This window comes from Canis lupus, chromosome 18 (genome assembly GCF_048164855.1).
Source record: "Canis lupus baileyi chromosome 18, mCanLup2.hap1, whole genome shotgun sequence".
Lineage (NCBI taxonomy): Eukaryota > Metazoa > Chordata > Mammalia > Carnivora > Canidae > Canis > Canis lupus.
The window spans coordinates 21,454,893-21,480,540 of record NC_132855.1 but is presented as its reverse complement, the minus strand read 5'-3'; the positions used below and the strand labels follow the sequence as shown (position 1 = coordinate 21,480,540).

Here is a 25,648-nt window from a genome sequence, read left to right as displayed (position 1 = left end):
GAGCCACCCAGGCGTCCCAAGAGAACAGTTTTTAAAGGAGCAAATGCTCTGTGACCCTGAGGAAGAGACCTCAGGATTTTCCCTCAGGGGTCTTGGAAGAGTCCAGGAAGGCCAGTAGTGAACGGTGACAGTGGCTGCCACAGTGAGCCCTAGGCACACACGCCTCCACGTTGGCTCCTTCGGTCTTTGCAGCAGATTCATGAAGTGGGCAGGTGTCCCCCTTTTTACAGATGAGGGAAGCGAAGTCACCAGAAGGTTAAATACTTTCCCTTGACCAAGGGCAGCACGGGAATTCACAGCAGCTCTGCTTTCCCATACACCAGGCCCTTCCAACTCCTCTTAGGGGGAGTCCGTGAAGTCTTGCTTACATGTGAAGTCTCCCTTCTTGCGTGGCCCTCACCTTACTTGCCACTTCTTCATACCTGGACTGATGTCACTTTGGGCAGATTTGAACTTGACCAGAAGGTCACGACTCTTCTCACAAGTGACTGAGCTGGTGTTGTCAGGCTGCGCTTCTTTGCGCCAGAGGTGGCCAGCGTGGTGAAGACACCAAAACACAGTTTCCAGTGTGTTGCAACGCTTTTCCTTTTTGAAAGGGAATTTGTCACTCGGTTTGAAAGAGCAACATTGAATGCTCACTGTTGGCTCTCATTTGCCTGCCTGCATCCTTTCTCTGTCCCTACTGTTCTCCAGAGGCCTGAGGTGGTTTTGTTGTTCTTTGTGGACGTCCTCCAGCATGTCAGCGTGGTCCCACCCGACCTCATCTTTCTCTCAGCTCTGAAAACAGGCGCCCCCTTGCTGACTTCTTCTTTTCTGCTGGTGACCAGTCTTTTTCCAGTCACCTGGCTAGTGAGTCATCCTTGACTCTCTTTTCCCTATCATGCTCTTGTCTAACTAAGTTTTTCTCACTAGATACATATTTTTAAATAGATTTTTTTTAAAGAGCAGTTTTAGGTTCACAGCAGAACTGGGGGAGAGCACAGAGAGATCCTATATACTGCCTGCCTCACCTCCCCCATTATCACCCAGAGTCCACACTTTTTTTTTTTTTTTTTTAAGATTTAATTTATTTATTCATGAGGGACACAGAGAGGGAGAGACAGGCAGAGGGAGAAGCAGGCTTCCAGGGATCCCTGGGTGGCGCAGCGGTTTGGCGCCTGCCTTTGGCCCAGGGCGCAATCCTGGAGACCCGGGATCGAATCCCACATCGGGTTCCTGGTGCATGGAGCCTGCTTCTCCCTCTGCCTGTGTCTCTGCCTCTCTCTCTCTCTCTCTCTCTCTCTTTGTGACTATCATAAATAAATAAATTTTAAAAAATTAAAAAAAAAAAAAAAAGAAGCAGGCTTCCTGCAGGGAACCTGATGCGGGACTTGATCCCAGGACCCTGGGATCATGACCTGAGCCACCCAAGTGCCCCCAAAGTCTATGCTTTACATCAAGGTTCATTCACGGTGTTGTACACTCTTTGGGTTTTGACAAAGGTCTGACGTGTGTCCACCATTCCCGTATCCTACAGAATAGTTTCACTGTCCCCAACACCCTCTGTGTCTGCTTTTTGTTACTTTCAAGTGCTTTTCCATCGCCCCTGCCCACCTTCAGTCCATGATCTCTCCTGCTGGCTGGAGCATCCTAGCACCCCCCTGATGAAGCTCCCTGCCTGTAATGTCTCTCCCTGTCAATCCATCCTCCACCCCATCCCCAAATGTATCCTAGTGATCGTATCATGGCAATTCATTCCTCTCTACCTTCCAGCAGGGTCGAAGTTCAAATTCCTCCTCTTATCCTGCAGGGACTTTCCCATCCTAGATGCCCATTGGAGCCCTTCTAGACACTCCCTTGAACTCTTCTACCAACACAGCTTCTCCACTCCTGGGGGACTGGGCCTTAGATCTCCAAAAGTGGTACTGCTTCTTAATCACCTGGTCCTGTTTTCTGTGCTTGTCCTAATGCAAATATTGAAGCCTCATCAAGCCCTACCTTCTCCACAAAGCCTCTCCCTCTCCATTCTTCCTATAGCCTTGTTCTTAGTACTACTTTTCTTTTTTCACATACAGTGAGCTTTGCATTACAAGTGAACTGTTTCATATCTGTGTCTGGCCATCCTTAGGTCATAGAACTCGGAGAGTGTAACTTAACCATTAAAAAAAAATACCCCTCACCAGGACCAGACCTAGAAGTATCACACAGTAGGTGCTCAGTAATTACTTACTGAATTGAATTGTCATTGTCCTCTATTCTTAGAGGGTCCTTTATAGCCATTGGCACTAAAGAGCTCTGTCATGGGAATGTACTACCCTTCTCTCAGTATAACTCCTTTCTGAGGATGAGAAAGGCATGTCTAGATGCTTGGTTGCTGGTTTCCCAGGTTCATATACAGACAGAACTCTGCCCCCACCTCACCTCTCTAAAGCATTTGAGACTGGTTGCTATCTTTTTTTTTTTTTTTAATTCATGAGAGACACACACAGAGAGAGATAGGCAGAGACACAGGCAGAGGGAGAAGCAGGCTTCATGCAGGGAGCCCGACGTGGGACTCGATCCTGGGTCCTCAGGATCACACCCTGGGCTGAAGGTGACGCTAAACCGCAGAGCCACCCAGACTGTCCTGGTTGCTATCTTTTAAGCATTTATTTCTAAGGATGTAGCAGGGATGCCATGCTGGGCGTAGGGGGTAGTGTGTGGTGAGTTGGGGGAAGGCTGGTTACCTAGGTTTGGATCCTGGCTCCTTCACTTAGTAGCCACATGACCTTGGGCACAGTTTCCTTATTTGTAAAACTGAAGTAATGATACTTGGCTATCTTGAGGATTAGATCATTCATGTTACAAGCTCCTCACAGTGTCTGGCACATAGTTAGCAATCTGCTGTTGTTACTTTGATTACCATTTCTGATTATTAGTGGCATAACTAACGTTATTCCCCATTTTCATCCTCTGCTGTCCAGTGGAGTTAGGTCAGGAGGAAGACAGAAAACAAGAGAGGAAGACATGTGGTCTTGAAGACATTCCCTCTGGGCTGTTGCTGGCTAAAAGCTTTCTTTTCTCCCAAGGTGAATGGTGAACCACGAGTGAGAAGAGGGCTGGCAGGAGAGGCAGGCGCCTTATTCTCGGGGCCCCTCCTCCCAGCCCACGAGGTTGGCCTGCTTGGAAACCTGATGGCGATGCAGATGTGGAGAAAATTAGTTGGGACTAATTCAATCAAATTTAATTCACCCAATATTTATTGGGCACTTACTATATGCCAGGCACTCTGCTAAGTACTTGGGTTATAAAGCATTGAATAATTTGGACAAGGTCCCTGCCCTCCTGGGACCTTTGAAAGGACAGATAATAAACAACAGAATAGATTAATAGATAAAATAATACAGACTGTGATAAATTCTAAGGAGAAATAAAAGAGTAGAGCATTACTGGGGGAGTCTGCTCTAGTGGGTGGTCAGGGGAGGCCCTTCCGAGGAGGTATTTAAATCAAGACCTGCAGGAGGGGAAGGAGCCACCCTGGTGGATTGGAGGGGATGTAGCTGGGGAAGGGGGGCAAGGGGGACATTAGAGGGAACAAGAGGCACAAAGGGCCTGAGGTGGGAGTTTCAGAACTGACCTGTAGGGCAGCTAGACACCATGAGTGTGCAGAGGAGCTGAGACGAGGGGTTGGTTGGAGAACCAGAGGAGTGTGCTTTATAGGGGTTGTGCAGATACAGACCCTGTCCTCTGAAACAGTGGTTTTCAAAAACTTTCTATCATCAGTGCACTTGAGGGGGCATGCAGTGACCTTCTGGGGTGAGCCTGTTGGGTTGGTGATGGGGAAGGCTGAGGGGTATGTGAAAGTTGAAAAGAGCCCCCCATGATTGGGATACTCCTCACTTTCTCCCCTTCCCCAAAATGAGAAGTGCTGCTCATTGTGATCCATTCAGTAGCCGTGGAATCTTGGGAGCTTATCTTTTTTCTCTCATTTCTTTTTCTTTCTCTCTCTCTCACTTTCTTTTTCTTTTCTTTTCTTTTCTTTTTTTTTCCTTTTCTTTCTTTTCTTTTCTTTTCTTTTCTTTTCTTTTCTTTCCTTTCCTTTTCTTTCTTTCTTTCTTTCTTTCTTTTCTTTTCTTTTTTTCCTTTTCTTTTCTTTCTTTCTTTCTTTCTTTCTTTCTTTCTTTTTTCTTTCTTTCTTTCTTTCTTTCTTTCTTTCTTTTCTTCTTTCTTTCTTTCTTTCTTTCTTTCTTTCTTTCTTTCTTTCTTTCTTTCTTCTTTTCTTCTTCCTCTCTCTCTCTCTCTCTTTTTCTTTCTTTCAGATTTTATTTACTTGAGAGAGAGAGCAAGCATGAGCCCGGGTGTGGGAGAGGGAGAAGCAGACTCCCCTCTGAGCAGAGAACCCGACCTGGGCTCCATCCTACTGATACGGGAGAGCTTGGTTCTTGTCTCACGCAGCTGAAGAATGAATCTCAGGGACCCCAGAGTGAGCAAAGCGATTGAAGTTAATATTAAGCAGAGATACAGAGAAAACTCAAAAATGAGAGGCGTCCCGACAGGGTTGCCAGCAGGGGCTTTTTATGGTCTATCTTTTATAGGAAACTGACCAGGGTACTTGGCAAATTTCTAATTGATATCAGGGTGGATATTTGGAAGAAACATGGTATACTTACAACTATCATAATAGCCAACAAGATTTTTTTTGTAAATGTCATGAGCCCAAACCAAGTGTTCCCTTCTCTCAGGTTAGTATCTCCTCTATAACATTTCCTACATTGGGGTTTCTGTGATTGCTTAGTAGTCATTAAAAGAAGGATACTCCCTAACATTTTGGAGCTAGTGAGCCAGATTTATTTTATTTTTTTTGTTTTTACTGTCTTATCTCTGTTTTCTTGGGGTAGGAGCCTGACTCTGGGGCCTTTCCCTTCTTTTTTCCTGCCTAGCCCTGCCTGCCCCTATTTTGTTCCTACATCACTAAGACCCTGAGATCATGACCGGAGCCAAAGGCAGAGCCCACTGAGCCACCAGGTGCCCCTCTTGGGAACTTCTACGTCTCTTTTTTTTTTTTTTTTTCAATTAAATTTGTGAGGTTATATAGGCACACTATAGAACATGGAACTCTGACAGTTGGTGAGAACATTGGCACGGGCATTTGAGGATGAGTCACTGTTTAATTGGATCACTGTGCGACCCACTTAAATAAGCACTTTTTTTAAAATAGGAAGTTTATTATTCACTTACTTTTGCAGTTATTTAGAAATGACTTTGGAGATGTCCTTTAAGATTTTTTTTTAAGATTTTATTTATTTATTCATGAGAGACACACACACACAGACAGAGACAGAGACACAGGCAGAGGGAGAAGCAGGCTCCATGCAGGGAGCCCGACGTGGGGGGACCCAATCCCGGGTCTCTAGGATCAGGCCCTGGGCCCAAGGTAGACGCTAAACCGCTGAGCCACCCAGGGATCCCTTATATAAAATAACATTTTTAATGCATGTAGATGTTCCTTTGTTAAGAGAGGTGGTATAGGGGAGAGGAGAGCACAACTTCTGGCCTTCAGGAGCCCTCGGTTTGAGTCTGGACCACACGGTATGGCTTTCGTGGTCATTTATCCTTTCTGGGTGTTGGTATCCTCTTCCGTAAAATGAGACAGATAAGCTGCCTGCCTCACTGGCTGTCAGTGGGACAGTGCTTTACAAACTGAGCACATTAGAAAATAAAAGTTACTTTAAAAACCTTAAATTCTGGGGCACCTGGGTGGCTCAGAGTGGTTGAGTGTCTGCCTTTGGCTCAGGGTGTGATCCCGGGGTCCTGGGATCGAGTCCCACATCAGGCTTCCTGCAGGGAGCCTGCTTCTCCCTCTGCTTGTGTCTCTGCCTCCCTCTGTGTATCTGTCATGAATAAATAAATAAAATCTTAAAAAAAAAACAACCCTTAAATTCTATTTGTGTACATTATGGCCACGATGTAATTCATGACCATAGAAGATAACTTTTCACTGCTTATGGATGATTGGTTTCTGGAAACATCCAAAGGAAAATGTTTTTATAACTTTGCAGTAGGCATGGGCTTTCTAAGTATGGTGCAAAACTTAGAAGCCATAAGGAAATGATCAATAAAATTCATTACCTAAAAACAGTTGGCATCGTAGAACCCCCAGAAGCAAAAGACAATACATATTAGAAAAATATACTTGCATTTCATGTTATGTATTAAGGACTATTTTCCTAATACATAAAGAAGTCCTACAAATCAGTGAGGAAAATGGTCAAAGGCTGTGAATGAACAATCCATAGAAAATAATTAGTGGCTCCTAAATGTATAAAAAATGCTTGACCTCGCGTGTAATTTTTTGAATTCTAATTCGATTGCACTGAAATATTACCACATTTCATTTATTTGGGATTGACAAAGAGAAAAACATTTTGAAAACCATCCATGTTAGGAAGTCTGTGGGAAAACAGAACTCACACATACAGGGTTGGTGAATGTGTATTAGTTTGCATAGGGGCCACCGAGCCAGTGTCTATCAGAGTTAATAATTCACATGGTCTGGCTTGACTCAGATTTCACTTAAAGAAATTTGTCCTCCAGATAAATTCAATGTTCACTCTTTATAATAGCAAGAGTGTTTATAAGTGGAAGCTGGTGGACATGAATTATGGTGCATTTGCACAAGGGAGTAGTACACAGCCACGAAAAGAGACAGGGATGCTCTGTGGATAGCTGTGGAGCAGTCTACATTGTTAAGTAAAGAGTGAGGCATAGAAGGGGTCATATGTGAGTCCACCATTTACAGAAAAGGAAGGGGGGCAATCATAAGTATGTGTATGTGTTGCATATGCATAAAATAGCTCTAGAAGGATACTAAAAAATGACTAAGAGGTAGGAGGAAGAGTTTTTATTTTATACCATTTTGTATTTTTTACTTTTTAAAAAAGATTTATTTATTTATTCATGAGAGAAAGAGAAGGAGGCAGAGACACAGGCAGAGGGAGAAGCAGGCTCCCCACAGGGAGCCTGTGGGACTCGAACCTGGATCCTGGGATCACACCCTGAGCTTAAGGCAGTTGCTTGACTGCTGAACTACCCAGGCATCTCTATTTTTTTACATTTTGAAGTAAGCATTATATTTTAAGAGTTAATAAATACCAACTATGAAACAAAAAATAGAAAATAAAATAGTTGAGATAGGGATTGAACCTTCTTGTAGATTCATTAACAGTGTGTTTGATCCCCAGATTATTGAACATCTTTATGTGTCTGCCACTGACAGTTTGGGGCTATGATGGGGGGACACTTTCAAAGAGCTACTGGCCACTTGGGGACACAAGACTAATGTATGCTACAATCAGAGGCAGGGGAAGGACCGTATAACCAAGCATTCGGGTTGGTGCAGCTGAAGTCTGGCGGGGATTCAGTTTCATATTTGTCAGGGGGACACTGTGTTCAAGACACGTACACAAAGATTGTGATAGAATAATGGCCCCAAGGATGTCCATGTTCTAATCCCCAGAACCTGTGCATGTTTCCTTACTTTGAAGGATGAATGTTTAGATTAAGTTAAGGGTCTTGAGATAAGATTATCCTAGTTTTCTAGGTGGGCCCAATCTAATCACATGGGACCTTAAAAAGCAGGGAACGTTTCCTGGCTGTGATCAGAGGGAGATGTGCCCACAGAAGAAGGTGATATGTGCCTGACTTGGCGGATGGAGAAAGGAACCGGGAGCCAAGGAGTGCCGGCAGCCTCTAGAAGCTGGAAAAGGCAAGGGGACAGGCTCCCCTTTAGAGCCCCACAGATGTCTTGATTTTAGCCAGGAGAGATCGCTGTGGGATTTCTGGAGGAGCTGCGGAGCTGTACTATAATAAATTTGTGTTGTTTTAAGCCACGGAATCGATGGCAATTTGTAACAGCAGCTATAGGAAATGAATACAAAGATGATGTGGAAATTACCCTGAAGCCTTGCTCTCACGGGGTTTCTCATTTAGGAGGGAAGCAATGACAAGAATCTAGTCAATAATCATGCCATGCAAATGGGGAAAGTGCCATGAAGATTTGCAAAGAGCTGTCCACCGAGGGGTCGGGGAAGGCTTGGGGAGCATGTGCGGCCTGGATTGTGCTGTGAGAGGCAGTGCGGCTTGCTGGTTGGGAAGGACTCTGGTCCTGACTGTGGGCCCGAGTCTTGTTTCTGCTTCTTCCTAGCTATGGGGCCTGGAGACAGTCCATCTCTCTGTGCCTCGGTTTTCTAATCTGTAAAGTGGGGATACTAATGCCTCTTCCAAGGGCTGCTGCACACCTGTCAGTAAGTTAATGTGTGTCAAGTGCTTGCAGTATAGTCCTGGCCATTCCAAAAGCTGTAGAAGTGTTCACTATTGATGTTTTGCCCTAATGGATGGGGAAGGCAGAGGTAGGCAGAGAGAGAGATGGTGGGCCATCTGAGGACAGCAAGCCCACTGCTTCCAGTTGAGTGGGGAGAAGGAGCAGACAATAAGGCTGTTAAGGAGCATGGAGCGAGATGATGGTGGCCTTGGCACCTGGCTGAAGAGCAGTCGCTTAGTGCCCTGGAGGATTTGGCATGTGGGATGACAATGAGTACAGCAAGGGTGCTGATCAGATTTCTTTAAGCAGGGAGGTGGGTTTGGTTTCTGAGCCCTAACTCCAGAGCCTTCTTCCCACTTACCTTGTCTTTTCTATCCCCTCACAATGGGCGGTCTGACCTCTAACCAAGATGATCAGTCTTCATTCCCCTCTGTGCTCCCTCTGCCACTCTGCAGGATTTGGATTCAGGGGCAATCTTATCAGTACTAGATCATCAGGGCTCAGAGAACACTAGAGAACACTCCAGTATCTGTCATTGGCTCTCAGGTGTGGATACTCATAGTCAACCTACTTCTTCAAAGCCAGCTTTCAGCCTCTTCTGTGTCCCCATAGACAGAGGAGCAGACACCTGGCCAATGTGGCTTCGGCAGGTCCCCACAGGCTAATGACTGGGCCCAGGAGGGAGCCTCGGCCTATCCCTTTAGTCTTTCAGAAGTCAGCTCCCTTCTGGCCATTTGGGGTCTGTGTCCTCTCAACATGTAGAGCTGGTTCTTGAGCAGGTGAGCCACCAAAACCTTCAGAGTTCTTGGGGAGAATGATTCTGAGGTAGGGCATTTCCCTTAAGCAGAAATGGGAATCTGAATTTTCCCGACCAGCTGCTTGGTCCTGTGTGTTCTCTGCTTTTTGGAAATCCCTCTTTCCTCACAGCTCAGGTTCCTCTCACTGACTCTGGGATGCCCTGGGCCTCTCAGGGAGCTGTCCCTGAAATAGGGGATCCTCAGCATGTCCTTCCAAACCATCCCCCCAGACCTCCATGCTTTTGACTCCTCCTGCCCCTCCCACTTTTGCTTTAACCCCCTCAAAATTTAGATGCTAGAGTGTTGGTCTTTCAAGGCCTCTTCTCTGCTACATTATCTGGTAGGTGAACTTGTGCAAAGGGACAGGTAGGTGCTTGTGAATGGATTTATTATGATCATGTAAGGAAATGCCCACGCCTCTCTATCCTTGGATAAGTCATCACCTCCATTAGGCATCTCTTCTCATTTGAGAAACAGAGACCGTAATACCTTCGCCGCCTCACAGGATTGTTTTGACTAGGATATCACTCATTCGTTTATTTGTTCACTCATCCGTCACATAGTCCTTGAGTACCTGGATAGTGGCTGGTACTATGCCAAGTAGCCGGTATAGACTCATGATAAAACACAGTGCCTGCCCTACTCTTGTGGAGACAGATCACAAACAAGAGACAAAAACATATGTGGCTTATGGGTACGTCGTAATGTCTTTGACAGGGCCAAGTTGTCATTGGAAATGACGGCCTTCAGTTTACCCAGACAAAGGCCTTCTGGTGAAGCAGGGGTCAGGGCTCAGGGTCTCCAGCGTTTCTGGGTGGCGGGTGAGGAAACACCTGTGAGTGCTTTGCTTTTCCTTTCGCTTAATCACACAGCGGAGGTCTCTCTGCCTCTGCCAGGGCTTTCAGCAGGCGTGTGAGTGGTGTTTGGACAGGCGCCTGGCCTTTCTCATCACTGTCTTCTCAGAATGAGATCGGGGAGCATTGTCCTCCCGACAGGTGAGTGCACAGGTGTGCTCCCTGGACACAGGGCTACTTCCTTTGCGGTTCTATGTGCAGGAGAGGAGAGAGGAACTTGGCTTTTGCAGCAAACAGAAGCAAGCTTTGGTCCCTGTTGACTTTATTAGAGTTGCCAGGAGGAGTAACTGGAGGTTTAGGGCCATTGTGATAAAGCGGTTTGAGTTGCTTAAAATTATATTCAGAGGAGGCTCAAGATGCTAACAGTTGTGCATAGGTCTGGCTGTGGGTTACTTCATTCGAAGCAAGGCTACACGTAGTTCTTAAAGCTTTCATATGAGGGCTCGTGTGGGGCCCTTGAGATCATGATTTTAGCTTCACATCGCTTCCTCTTCTTAGGGAACAGGCTTGGGGTGACTCCACCCCAAGTGGTAGCAGATGTGGGAAACAGAACCTCTTTTTCTTTTACGCAAGGTGCTGCCTCTCAGGGAAGAGCGGGGTATTTCTGTGAAGAAGATGCATGAAGCACACCTGGGAATCAAGATGTAGACGTTAACTGGCAGAAGGTGGAAAAAACTAGTTGTGTGTGGGTGCACACGTGTGTGTGCAGGTTCACAGAAGAGGCATGAAGGGACATCTTTGTTTGCAACCTTTTTTTATTTTTTTAAAGATTTTATTTATTTATTCATGAGAGACACAGAGAGAGGCAGAGACACAGGCAGAGGGAGAAGCAGGCTCCATGCAGGGAGCCCTACATGGGACTCGATCCCCAGTCTCCAGGATCACACCCTGGGCTGAAGGCGGCGCTAAACCGCTGAGCCACCGGGGCTGCCCCATGTTTGCAATCTTTTGGGAATCCTGCAGTTTCTCTTTCTCAGTCCTTCCTGTATGGCTAGCTGAAAACCATTTAGCAGATATCTAATCATTAAAAAAAAGGTTTTTTTTTTTTTAATTATAGTAAGAACACTTAGTATGAGATCTACCCTTTTAACAATATTTATTTATTTATTTATTTATTTATTTATTTATTTATTTATTTATTTATTTATTTATTTATTTATTTATTTAAAGTGGGTTCCATGGCCAGCATGGAGCCCAGGATGGGGTTTGAACTCATAACCCTGAGATCAAGACTTGAGCTGAGATTAAGAGTCAGAAGTTTAACTGACTGAGCCATGAGCCACCCAAGTGCTCCTTAACAAATTTTTAAGTTTGTGATGTGGTATTAGGATGGTATTAATGATGAGTACTGTATCGAACAGCAGTGCTCTGGATTGGTTCTTCGAGCATATACTTGATGGTGTTAGAACCCGTAAGCTGATGTCTTTCCTCCCCAAGGCTGCTGTTTCACTCACCTGCAGTACTTTTCTTGGCTAAGAGGTTGCCTAGCTGGTCTCTCCAAGATTGTTTTGCCACCCGGGAAGATCTGCTATATCTATGACCCTCTGAAAAGAATTTTCAGAAGAATTCTATACCTATAAAGATTGCATATTTAAAAAGGGTTAAATTGTGTAGGGCTTTCATGAATTTGGGGCTTTGCCAACACAATGTGGCTAAGTTTGTTTTCTCCCCTCTTTTTCCTGAGCATTTCTGTAACAAAACTCCCCTCTCCGGATTGTCTCCACCTCCTCTCTCCTCATAGAGCTCAGTGTTCACCTGTGGTATAAAAATAAAAAACATTACAAAGTTTGAGCTGTCATCAGACTAATAATTAGGCCCTGAGCCCTTTATAAAACCTGATTTTTTGACAGGTAGCAATTTTTTAAAAAAGTTATTCCTTTTTTATCTTGGACTAAAATCACTTGTGGATGTGTTTTCAAAATATAGTCCCTTCTCAAATACTATCTTTTTTTTTTTTTTCTTTTTTTAAGTAGGCCCTACGCCCAACATGGGGCTTGAGCTCATGACCTTGGAATCAGGAGTTGGATGATGCTCTACTGACTGAGCCAGCCAGGCACCTCAAAATATAGTCCACTCTTGTTAAGGACTTAATACTTCTACTGTTTTACGTTTTAATATTATGAGTGACTATAATATGGAACGGTGCTATATGGTTTGCTTACAAGATTTTGCTTAGGGGCGCCTGGCTGGCTCAGTCGGTAAAGCATGTCTCTTGATATCAGGGGTGTGAGTTCAAGCCCCACATTGGGTGTAGTGATTACTTCAAACATTAAAAAAAAAAAAAAAACAGGGTACTTGGCTGGCTCGGTTGGTGCAGCATGCGACTCTTGATCTCGGGGTTGTAAGTTTGGGCCCCATGTTGGGCGTGGAGCCTACTTAAATAAAGACAAAAAAATTTTGCTCTGAAACCCTTGGGATTTTCCTTGTGACAGTGACTTGCGAAGAAGTGCCGAGATTTAATAACTATTTTTTGTTGTGAATATAACTTCCTTTATTTCCAGTTGCTTTCACTTTCGTAGCTGAGTGTTAAGAAAATAGCCTGTGAACACCATGTGATTCTGCTTCAAGTGTTTTGAGAAAACAGATAAGGAAGGGACTGGAAAGCAGATTAAAATAGTAGGAAAAATAATCAAAAGGTGGTGGTGGGGGCGGGGGAGGCGCCTGGCTGGCTCAGACCGTGAAGCGTGTGACTCTTGATCTTGGGCTTGTGAGTTCAAGCCCTACCCTGGGTGTAGAGATTACTTAAAAATAAAATCATAATAAAAATTGTTTAGTTAAAAGAATCAAAACAGAAATAAGCCATATGTAGGGAAAAGAATCCACCAGAATGAATCAGAAACATGATTTATTGTTAATGATGTATTAATGATGATTAATGAGGGTTGATGAAGAGTCCAGCTCTTGTACTGCCCTCTTTCAAATGGGGAGATGGTGGTGTGTCTCACCATTGGGAGGTTTTATGCTTGAGATCCTTTTCCACTTCTGTCTTATTGTTATCTTGGTTCTCAGAATGGGCAGATGGTGTTGTGGATGGATGTCCACTGGGCTGCCTGTGCTTGGTACAGTACCCAAGTGGCTGGCTGATTTCTGAGTACTGGTTTTCCCCATTTATTCATGCAATCAGTGTAAATGTGTATGGAGAACCCATTATGTGCCTGGTACTATGGTAAGAGGTCAGGGATTTTAAGTAAACAAGCACAGTGAGGAGCTGTGCTATCCTCAAGCTTACAATTTGATGTGGAGACGGACATTAAATCAATATTGACGCAGATAGGGATAAAAATGTCACTGTGATCAGAACTACAGAGGAAGACAATAGTGCAAGGGAAGTGTACCTAGGGGGATTTGACTTTGCTGGAGGGAGTTAGGGAAGCTGCTCTGGGTTGGTGTGATTGGAACCCAGATCAGAAAAGTGAATAGAGGTTAACTAGACAGGTGGGTTTGAATTCCAGCATTGCCCTTGGACAAATTGGTGACCTTGTGATGACCTTGAGCAAACTACTTCACCTCTTTAAGCCTTAGTGTCTTCATCTATATGGGTGGTTGTGGGAATGAAATGAGGCAGTGCACATAATATACTCCACACAATACCAGCGCATAGCTGACACTCATAAACAGTAGCAATATTTATCAATGTGGTGTTTTCTATTCATTTGGAAACTTGGAAAAAATACCTGCTTAAATTTATTCTGGTTAGCGAGAGCTACTAAATACCTGAGGATGGAAAATGGAGGCCTAAAGGGAGGTTTATTGATGGTCTTCAACTAGGCCAAGTGTTCTTGGTGCCTAAAACCTGGGAAAAGCTCATACAGAGCCAAGGTGGTGTGAAAACACATTCAGAATGGGGCTGCCTTGGAGGTCATTGTAATGTACTAGGATTTTAAGGCACAATATTGTTAGATCACATCACCTACGTTTCTATTTCTCTTGATAGTCAATCGTGAATAGCTAGGCTAATGTGTATTTTCTATACCAATAGCATATTCTATTTGCCCAGTGATTTTTGCTGCAGTGTTTGTAGTTTTGCACAGATATTTCTTAGAGCTAAAGGTGTAGTGGTCCCTGTGTGTGTGCTTTGAGAATGGCAAGTTTTGCTTTTCTCTCTCTGCTCTGGGACATATACGTGTGTATGTATATAGTCCAGCTTTTTACTGAAATAATGAGTTTTTACATCCTTTATTGTTCTTAGATTTTGAAGAAAAAGGTATCAAGGATTCAGCCCGTGGTCACGCTTAATTTTTATTGTACACTTGGTAAGTGCTTTAAGTACATTATATTACCTGACTTAATCCTCACCCTATGAAACAAGCACTATGAAGAATCCTTCTTCCCCTTCTCCCCTCCCCACCCTCTGCAAGAAAATGGGGACCAGAGAAGTTAGGTACTTGCCCAGGTTCTCACAGCCATGAGTGGCATAATTGGGATTTGAACCTGGATGTGAATGGCTCCAAATCTGAGCTCTAAATGCTTCCATGCTGCCTTTTGAGCTACTTACTGAAAATCATCGACCCACTGTGCCAACACGGTAGATACGTGTCAGAAGATTAATTAGACTTATATGGTCATGAAAAAGACTAATTAAACATGTCAGTGGCCTCTGAAGAGCATGGGGAAGCTTGTTGAATTTAGATTTATTCACTGAGTCAGTGGAAGTGGATATTGTAGTGATGTTCTTCTGGATTATTTTCCTGATTGTTATTAACCTTGGTTTTATAGTACGGATCTTAAGGAGCACTAATGTATATCAACCAAAAATTACATATGCTTATAAGTATTAGGAGTTTATACTGAAAATAACATTTTTACTTCTTCCTCATTCTTACCATATCTGTATGACAATTCCTATGTTAACTAATAGCTTTACTGTCTTAAGGTTAACTATTGTTTGCTGCCTTAAAGCTCTTTGGGAACTGCTTCCCATCCATTTGGAAGCAAGGGAAAGATGAATTAGAGATAAATAATATATTCAGAAATAGATATAGACAATATGGATGGAGTTGGAAGGACATATCAATGAGACCTTTGGCCAATAAAGCCACTGGCCCTCAGTGCCTGATACCGTCCCAGACTTTGATGGAGCCTGCTTGGGCCTGGCTGACCTGGCTTCCTAACTGGCTGGATTTGCTCCACAGTTCCTGTTTTGTTTTACTGCTAATGCAAATCCTGCTTCAAAAAAGTGTTGTTGACGGATCAGAACCAAATACAAGTACAGCCTGGTGTGTCAGCTATGGGAGGGAGAAATATCAAACTCTGGGAGGGAGGGAGGGAGGGAGGGAGGGAGGAAGTGGAGTGGTCTCTTCTCCAGGCTTTGTTTACTTTCCTAGTAATTGGTTTTATCTGATTGAGCAAAGGAGAAATAAAGATGCCTGGGGGCCCCAGTTTGTTTTATGTATTTACATATGCTATATGCATTTACACCTTTATTTTATCTGTATTTTCAAATCACCAAAGTACTGTATTTTAAAAAGTAAGAGTTGTTGACAATCCAGGAGTATATAAAGTAGAAAAAAGGAAGTGGTCCCCCTGCAATACACCCCAGTTGCATTCACTTTGGCAATATATGCTCTGGAATTTTCTTCAGTGCATATAAGAGTATACACATGTATGTTGTTAAAAAAAAAAAACAATACTCAACTGGTCAGCATCCCACCCACCAAGTAGAGAGATGGTCTGAGGAACTGTACAAAATGGAAGGTTTTTATAGGAAGGAGGATGGGGGAGAAAAGTTATTAGCAAAAAACAAAGAATTGCTTCAGGCAAGGTCATTTTTTTCCCCTTGGGAAGAGTAGGTGCAGATTACCTTTATTTTAGACAAGAAGCAGGGGAGTGGGATGAAGAGGGCCCATGTGATGGATTATTTTATTGGTGCTGACCAAAAAATTTCTGACTGACCCGTTAAGACTACATTTCTGGCGTGGGGGTGGAGGTGTTTAAACTGCATTTAGGTTAGGTAGTAAGGCCTGGTTTGGTGATGTGGTCTAACGGAAGTGACTCCATTTTGGGCCTTTGGTTTTCTTTTCGACACACTTAAGCAGTGGAGTCACACTACATATTGTTCTGCAATCTGTTGTTCTCACCCTGTGCATCATGGCTGATCCCACATCTCAGCCTTTACAGGTTCCGCCCCCCACCTTCTTTGAACAACTGTGAGGTATTCTATGAATGTTTCTTACTTTATTTAATCGTTCCTTCACTAATGGGCATGCAGGGTGTCTCAGTCTCCAGTTAGAAACACGGCTGCAGGTGAGCAGCCTCACGGATGTGGCTTTGCACCTGGGTGCTCGTCTTTCTCAGGGATCCCTTCTTAGAAGTGGGGGTGCTGGGTTGAAGGAAGTATGAGCCCTAGACTTTGCTTTTTTTTTTTTTTTTTTAAGATTTTATTCATCTATTCATGACAGACACAGAGAGAGGGGTAGAGACACAGGCAGAGGGAAAAGAGGCTCCCTGTCGGGAGACCGATGCGGGACTCCATCCCAGGACCCTGGGATCACAACTCGAGCTGAAGGCTGACACTCAGCCACTAAGCGATCTAGGTGCCCTATTTATCCTTTCATGGGAGACACACAGAGAGAAGCAGAGACACAGGCAGAGGGGGAAGCAGACTCCCTGCTAGGAGCCTGATGCGGGACTCGATCCCAGGACCCAAGCCAAAAGCAGATGCTCAGCCCACTGAGCCATCCAGGGGCCCCGAGCCCTAGACTTTGGAGCCGGTAACCCTGTGTTCAGGTCAGGGTCGAGGGTGCACACTGCTCTGACTCACACAGAGTCATGTCTTCCGTGCCGACGAGGCAAGCAGAGCAGTACCCAGCCCAGAGCCACGAGACAGAGCTAGTTATTGGGCATGATGATTCTCCCAGCTAGCTCACCCTTTGCAAATTTACGAAGGTAACAATTTAGCAATGGTTAAACCTTGACTTTTGTTTCCATCCGGGTATTCTCAGAGAACTTGAATCTGCCAGGTCTGCTCCTGGAGCAGAGCCAGTCTGGGTTTTCTTTCCCACTCCCCAACCACCTACATTTGTTTGCTCTCCTGGTATTTTGTTAATCTTTGGACTTTAAATAGCTGACAAGATCACAAGATTAGTGTGGTTTCAAAAACACTCCCTCTGGCTTTAATTTGGGCAGTTCGGTGAGGCCTTGTCCCAGAGCCCTTTCCTAGGCAGAGTGCCTGGGCCCAGACCCCTTTCTAGGGGTACCGGAGACCCATGACGTCCCGGATCCCATGGTGACCGCCTGTCCGGGTTATGCTGGGGCAGGAAATGATTCACGTACCAGGAGTGAGCCAGGCCAGCAGGTCCCTGGGCGCCCTAGCGACCTCGCTTTCTCTATTCCTGGGTTCCCCCACAGCTTATGCTACGGGCCTGAACAAGTCACTTTAATTTTTTACTTATAATTTACCAGGTTTTAACATGGGGCTCTGATGAGGCTTAGGGCAGGGGTTATTTCTGTCAGACGCATTGCTCACGTCACTGTGCCTCCGCTTTATCTCCCATCTCCTCCCTGCCTGGCCCCCACCATGGGAGAGGGCAGTGGGTGATCTGATCCTGCCTCTTTCCCAGGGGGCCTGACGAACCCTCTAGAGTATTTACTTTCAGAGGTCAGAGGACATTTCTTTGGGTTCTTTCACTTCATCCTTAGGTCTCCCCTTGACCGTGAGGAATGACCCTGTTGGATTCTTTTTTTTTTTTTTTTTTTACCCTGTTGGATTCTTACAAGTTGGGAGGCCTTGGAGCTGAAGTGATTATTGTTTGGCCTCCTAGAGTCTCAGGTAGAAAGGAACGAAAGAAGCACTTACAGATTCCAAGGTGATCTTTTCCAGTGATGAGATTAGGAATCTGAATCAGAATGACCCAAGGGGTTGCTTAGACAATTCGTGAGGCCTCTTCTCCTTTTCCTTCCCAAAACAGTGTTAGAGCAAGTGGTTAGTTTTGGGGTCTGCCTTTTAATTTGTTTCTACAAAAGTTTTCCTAAGATAGACTTGTGTATAACCTCACAGCAGCGGGGCGTCAGGATGGCAATTTATTGGCTCAGATTCGAAGTACTGTGAAACAAAATCAGAGATTTCTGGGCACCTGGGTGGCTCAGTCAGTTAAGTGTTGACTCTTAATTTTGGCTTGGGTCATGATCTCCGTCCGGAGATGAGCACCACATTCGACTGGTGCTGGGGGGTGGAGCCTGCTTCAGATTCTCTCCTTCTGCCCCTCCGTTCTTCTCCTGGCAAAAAAAAAAAATAAATAAATAAATAAAATAAAATAAAATAAAATAAAATTTTAAAAAACACATGTAATCCTTTTTTATAATAAATTTATTTTTTATTGGTGTTCAATTTGCCAACATGCAGAATAGCACCCAGTGCTCATCCCGTCAAGTGAAAAAACACATGTAATCTTTTTGGACTAATACTGTATCACAAATAAGTACCAGTGGGGTAGGGTGCTGATACATTTTTTTTAAAAGATTTTATTTATTTATTCATGAGAGATGCACACAGAGAGAGAGGCAGAGACACAGGCAGAGGGAGAAGCAGGCTCCCCCTGGGCTGAAGGCAACGCTAAACCACTGAGCCACCTAAACCACTGAGCCCCCGGGGCTGCCCTAGGGTGCTGATACTTAACTCCATGGACTGTGGGGGAGGTTATACCATCTAGTTCACAGTAAGACCTTGAATGAATCAGCGATTCCTTTGCCTTTTAGCTTTTCCACCTTCAAATTCAAAAGAACTAAATATGTTGGTTAAGAAAACAGAGTGAACATGCTCCTCTAACTGTTCACTATCTTGTGAAAGATGGAGGCACTTTACCTACCAAATGAGACCGGCCAGTGGCCCTGGACCAGGTAACAGGAAGCTGCGTGTCTGGCCCCATCTCTTCTCTGGGACCTTACTTTCTACCACCCCCTCAATCCCAGCCACAGTGGACCACTTCCTGTTCTCATCTTCAGGCCTCACTGCCTGTAATTGTGTGTTCCCTCTACCTGGAACCACCCTTTGCCATCTTACCCCCATCATGAAGGCAGCGTGACAGAGGTTAAAGGGACTAGCAACACGGACACTGGAGCCAGACTGCCTGGGTTCAGATCCCAGTTCTGTCACTTGGTAGCTTTACGACCTTTGACAAATTACTTGTTAACTTCTTGGTGTCTCTGTTTCCTTAACTGTAAAATGGGGATCACATTCATGCCTACCTCAGGATTTTTTTTAAAAGATTTTATTTATTTAAGAGAGAGGGAGTGAGTGAGAGAGAGAGAGAGCAGGAGCCAGGGGAGGGGCAGAGGGAGAGGGAGAAGCAGACTCCCTGTGAGCAAGGAGCCTGGATGGACATGGGGCTCGATTCCAGGACTCCAGGATCATGAGCTGAACAGATGCTTAACCAACTGAGCCATGTTGGTGCCCCTCATAGGATTTTTTTGAGGATATAGGCAAAGTTCTTAGAATGGTGACTGTGTCAGAAGCACTCTCTGTGTGTTGGCTATTATTATTATTATTATCATCATCTTTTGAGGTCCAGCCTGTCCTGTAAGTCTATGACCATTAATCACGATAGGATTTGGGGCCTGCAGACCTGGGTTTGAATCTGAACCCACCCGTGTATGAGTTGGATGACCTTAGATGGTTATTTAACTCCTTTGAATGTCATTTTCCCCATCAGAAGCACAGTATATCATATAGTTGCTGGGTGAGTCATGTGTGTGTGAAAAGCCTGGTTTAGTACTTGACAACTGAACAAGTGTTAGTTTTCATCCCCACCTCCCCCTGCCACAACCACCCCCAACACTCTATCACCTGATACCCTGTGCTTGCTTGGTTCCATCTCCTCCATTAAACTGTGTATTCCTTAGTCCTCTTTGCACATAGAATGCATTTATTCTTTTATCTATTCATTGATTTTTCCCACTCATTTGTTCATGCAGTCATTTCATTCATTCATTCATGCTCCTTCTTTTGTTTATTTGAAAATCATTTACTGAGTATCTGCAAAGTGTGTTGGGTGCTGAGAATCTACATTATTCCAGCTAGAATTCAGGAAAGAAATGACAAGATCCTGAATTAGTCCAGTGATACTGGAGGCCAAGAGAGGGGACTAGACTAAGGCAGCATTTCAGAGAGACGCTTGGTAGGGCTTACTGACCAATTGGATTTGGAAAGTAAGGGAAGGGAAGGAATCAAAGACAGTTTCTGGGATTCCCATTTGAGGCACTGTGTGGATGGTGACACTATTATCATTAAAATCATTAAATGGGCTAGGCCACAGAAGTGCACAGGGAAAGGTATCCTGTGACAGCCAGCCTGGATTGGACAGAGTAAGTGAGAGGTGCCTACCAGATGTCTGGATGGAAATGTCTACTAGGAGGTGGCCAGGCTGTCCCCTCAAAGGCAGTTCTGATTCTGGACTCCATTGCGTGTGTGATAGGGGAGTGGTAGCCAAAACAGAATGAGGGTAGAGTGGGAGAAGAGAGGGCTGCTCATGGCTCCTTGGAGAATTGTCCTACTTAAAGTGGAAGGTGACAGTAAGTCTGTGGCTTCCGCTGAGAAGCCACGTGTGTGCCTCACCAAGGAAACTACTCATGTCTCCCACCAGGAACATACTATTCACTACATATTCAAGGACAGCCCTGGGGGTGTCAGTGCAGAAGTAGGGAGAAGAAAGCCTATTGCCCCGTTGTGAGCCTCCGTGGAGTGTACTTTCACAGGACTGCCTTGTGTCTGGCTCCCTCTTGCCTTTCAGATTTCAGTTCAAATATCACTTTCTCAGAGAAGCCTTCCCTGATCACCTGAATGTGAAGTAGTCCCCACCAAATACCCATAGTCGACCTTTATTACATCATTCTGTTGTTTTCTTCATTAAGCTCGCTCATTACCTTGTCCATTTATTTGCTCACATGTTTGCTTTCTGTCTTCCCATTATGAGGTCAGTAAGACCAGGGACCTGCTGTCTTGTTCATTGCCTTATCTCTGATGTCTGCAGCAGGGCCTGGTCCTTACTAGGTTGAATGAACTAACCAGGATTGCCCATCTACACTGAGATGAGAAAAAGTTGCACTTGTTTGTTGGGGAAGGAAGCAGTTGGAGTTAGTAAGGGTGAGGGGCAATTGAACCAATTTCTTAGAGGAGGGAGGAGAAATAAGATCATGAAGACAGGGGAGAATATGATCCTTTTCTTTGAGACTGAGGGAACTGGGTGAATATATGGGTAGATTTCAAGGGAGCAGAGAATAAGATGAAGAATGTATACCTGGTTGTCTTACTGTTTTGATGAAGTAGGACATAAGAGTTATCAGATGACAGAGGGGTGGCAGACTGGGAGGAGGTAGGAGGTAGGAGGCTGAAGGTCCCAAGATACTGGCATGAGTGGAAGACTCCTCCCTGGAGAACTTCACCGAAGTTGGAATTTATAACCTAGTAATGGAACCAATCACAGAACGATGGGATTTTTCTTCAGTGGTAGATGGGAGAGAAGAAAAAATGGAGGTGACAGCTTAAGTTGGTCCATTTTTGGAGGTTGATAAATAGAAGTGTGTCTGTGGAAATGAGGAATGCTGGACGGAGAGTATTTGAAAGGTTCAGAGCAGTGAAGTTGGGAGGGAAGTCTAGGAAGGGAAGGAACAAAGTTCTGGAGGTTTTTCATTCAAGTGGAAGAACAAATTGGATAAGAATGAGGAAGTGAGAAAAGGAAGGGTGGGCTGTGTGGTAATCAGAGGAGACTTTAATTTTGCATTTAAAAAAGCAGTTCCTGGTCTGGGTCTGGTTACATGGTAAGCACTTGTTGGTAAGAGGTTAGGGTACAAGAACGAATAGCCTAAGGCAAGGCCAGGAGATGTTAGGTCATGACTCATGAATGAGGTCCTCCTTGGAGAAATCAGGAAAAAGTGGGAAAGAATACAGAGGTTCTTAAAAATGTAGAAAGGAGAAACAGGACACTGGAGAGAAGGAAGTCACTCCAGGAAGTGAGGAGGAGGGAGTTGGTCACATTCTTAGGTTCCAGGTACTTGTTGGTAGGTTATTGTCTGGAGACTGTAGTGACCAGGGGAATTTGGTTTTCTCTTGGTCCTTAGAAGTGGGAGTGCTGAGGACATGAGCAGCTTTGATTGTAAGGGTCACAAGGGAAGGGGAGAGTGGAGAAGCCAGGGCCCCGCCGAGGTAGAGCTGTTGAGATAGGTGCAAATGTGGGGCACTTGTTGGCTCTAGGAGGAGTGTTCCCAAAGGACAGTGGGAGGAAGGGTTGCAAGAGGGGATGGCAGAGCAAGGCTGGGGTCAGAGCCAAGTAGGGACAGGGATGAGAGAACCCTAGAGGTGGATGATGCCTGGAGGGCCTTCAGCTTGGCAGACATTGTGGTTTGCAGGATGAGGGATGCTGGGGCCATGAATAAAATGAGTCAAGCTCAGAGTTTCAGGTAACACTTAAAAAAAAAAAAAGACAGCTTTATTGAAATATCTACATACTGTACAACTTACCCAATTAAGTGTACTATTCACTGGTTTTAGTATATTGGCGGATATATACAACTGTCACCACAGCCAATTTTAGAAAGTTTTTATCATCTCATTTCATTGCCCTTTAGCTGTCACTTCCCTGAACCCCTAAACTCCACCCCTCTACTCTCCACCCACCACCCCACCCAGTAATCTTAAGCAACCTACTTAGTAATCTATTTTCTGTTTTAATAAAAGAGTTCGCAATTTTGGACTTTCATATGAATGGAATGTGTAATATGTGAAATTTTGTGGATCTTTCTAACTTGATGTTTTCAAGGTTCATCCAAGTTGTATCAATACTTCATTCCTTTTTATTGTCAAATAACTTTCCATTATATGGATGTACCACAGTTTATCCATTCATCCGTTGTTGAACATTTGGGTTATTTCCACCTTTTGGCTATGAATAATGCTGATATTTATATACTAGTTTCTCTATGGACATACATTTTCATTTCTTTTGGGTATAATTTAGGAGAATTGCTGGGTCAAATGATGAGTCTGTGTAGAGTGGTTTGAGAAACTGCTGGATTGTTTTCTGAGATGGCCGTACCACTTTATAAATCCACCCACAGTGTTTGAGGGTTCCAATTTCTCTGTTTCCTTGCCCAAATTTATTATTGGACTTTTTGATTCTAGCCAGCCTCGTGGGAGTGAAGTGGGGTCTCATTGTGGTTTTGATTTGCTTTCCTCTGATGACTAATGTTATTGAACATCTTTTCATGTGCTCATTGGCCATTTTTCTATTTTCCTTGGAGGAATGTCTGTTGAGGATCCTTTGCCTGTTTTGGAAATGAATTATTGGGCAGCCTGGTTGGCTCAGCGGTTTAGTGCTGCCTTCAGCCCAGGGCGTGATCCTGGAGACCTGGGATCAAGTCCCAACTCAGGCTGGCATGGAGCCTGCTTCTCCCTTTGCCTGTGTCTCTGCCTCTCTGTCTGTGTCTCTCATGAACAAATAAAATCCTTAAAATAAAATAAAATAAAATAAAATAAAAAGAAATGAGTTATCTGTTATCTTTATTATCAGTGATCTTTTTATTACTGTATTTATATATGTAATGTGTAATATATATTTTATTATTTTTCTAGTTTTATTGAGGTATAATTGACAGACAAAATTGTAAGAAATTTAAAATGTATGATGTGAAGATTTGATAATACACATCCATTGTGGAAGGATTCTCTTCTCAAGTTACTTAACACATCCATCACCTCACTTTTTACCTTCTTTTTTTTTTTGGCAAGGATATTTAAGCTTTACTCTTTTAGAAAATTTCAATTATATAATATAGTGTTATCAACTCTTGTCATCATGTTATACATTAGGTCCTTAAGGTTTTTTTTTATTATTGAATTGAACAAGCTCTTTATGTATTCTAGCCATAAGTCCCTTATCAGATACATGATTTGCAGATATTTTCTCCCATTCCATGCATTGTCTTTTCACTTTCTTGATGGTATGCTTTGAAGCACAGAAGTTTTAATTTTCACAAAGTCTAACTTACCTGTTTTATCCTTTTGTTGCTTATGCATTGGTATATCTGAGAATTCTTTGCTAAATCTCAGGCCATGAAGATTTACCTCTGTGTTTTCTTCTAAGAGTTTCATAGTTTTTGCTTTTACCTTTAGGTCTTTGATCCATTTCAAGTTAATTTCTATAGATGGTATAAAGTAAGTAGACTTCTAGCTTTATTCTTTTGCTTTTGGCTATTCACTTGACCCAGCACCATTTGTTGAAAAGACTGTTGTTTTTTCCCCCTCGTTGAATTATTTTGGCACCCTCTTGAAAATCAGTTGACCATAAAGGTATGGATTTATTTCTGGACTGTTAATTCTATTCTTTTAATCTATTTGTTTATCCTTGTGCCAGTTGCACACTGTCTTAAGTACTGCTGCTTTGTAGTAAGTCTTGAAATCAGGAAGTGGGAGTCTTAGCTTACTATGTTCTTCTTTTTCAGGGTTGTTTTGACTAATTTAGGTCCCTTGCAATTAGGGGTTTTAGAATCAGCTTGTCAGTTTGTACAAAGAAGTCAGCTGAGATTCTGATAAAGATTGCATTGCATCTGTAGATCATTTTGAGCAGAATTGCTGCCCTAACCATGTTAATTAAGTCTTTCAGTTCATGAGTATGGTGTTTTTTCATTTATTTAGATATTCTTTACTTTTTATTTTATTTATTCATGAGAGACACAGAGAGAGAGAGAGAGAGAGAGAGAGAGAGGCAGAGACACAGGCAGAGGGATAAGCAGGCTCAGTGCAGGGAGCCCGACGTGGGACTCGATCCCGGGACCCCAGGATCATACCCCAGGCTGAAGGTGGCGCCAAACCGCTGGGCCACCAGGGCTGCCCCTTAGATATTCTTTAATTTCTTTCAATGATCTTTGGTAATTTTCAGAGTATACACTTTGTACTTCTTTTGTTAATTTAATCATAGGTATTTTATCTTTTCAATGCTGTTTTTCAGGCAGTATGTTGATGAGAAGTTGTGATCATACCTGTGCAAAGCCCCCTTACCAGGTGAAGGGCTAGAGTAAGTTGAAAAAATGACCTCCCAATTATTGGCAGGAAAGAAGAGCAGGGCATTTTCTGCTGTTCTTCAGGGGGCTGTGTTCTCAGGTCTTTCATGATTCTGTGGCAGGGCACTGAGGGGATACATCAACCTCCAAAGAACTCCACACCCCTAAGTACCAGTGGTTTCCCCTCTTCCATCCTAATCCAAACTGTGTGGTGATGGGGTAGGGGAGGGGAGTGAATAGCTGTAGATAGCTTCTGGCTAATAGGAGTGCAATCTGATTGGACGAATTCGCACTAATATTTAAATTACTAATACCCCTTCCCCTAACCTCAAGACTTATCTGCTTTTTTTAGAAGATAAGCCCTTAACTGTAACTTTAGAAGAGGAAAAGGAGTAGCCCAGGCACATTACTAGTTAGGAGAACATTAGTAGCATATAAAAGGAAGGGTACCATTTGGGAAATGTGAAAAATATTCTTGAGTTTGATCTTGGAGGGGGGGTTGTTTTGGGGGAGAGAAGATGTCACAAGTTAGAATGTAGTATTACCTGTGTGTCTGCTCTAGTGTCAACTTCTCTCTCCTACATCTGCTTTTTATGGCTTCTTTTTAATTCTGTTTCTTCTGGTCATGGTTTTTATTTTATTTTTTGTCCCTTCCCCACCTCCCCCCACCCCGTTATCCCCCAGGTGGCTGTCCTTGGTGTGTATATAATGGGAGGTAAAGGTCAGGCCCA

The 25,648-nt window shown here is 43.8% G+C and overlaps 1 protein-coding gene across 5 annotated transcripts in view; it reads left to right on the top strand.

Moving 5' to 3' along the window:
• The window catches only part of SNX10 (sorting nexin 10), a 74,132-nt gene that overhangs the window by 7,673 nt on the left and 40,811 nt on the right, over positions 1-25,648 (top strand). For 2 of the 5 annotated variants that reach the window (XM_072783692.1, XM_072783693.1), the window contains exon 2: positions 14,119-14,182. The exons of the other annotated variants lie outside the window; for them this stretch is intronic. The gene's annotated coding sequence lies outside the window, so the exon portion shown is untranslated. The remainder of the gene's footprint in view (positions 1-14,118; positions 14,183-25,648) is intronic. 5 annotated transcript variants of the gene reach the window in all.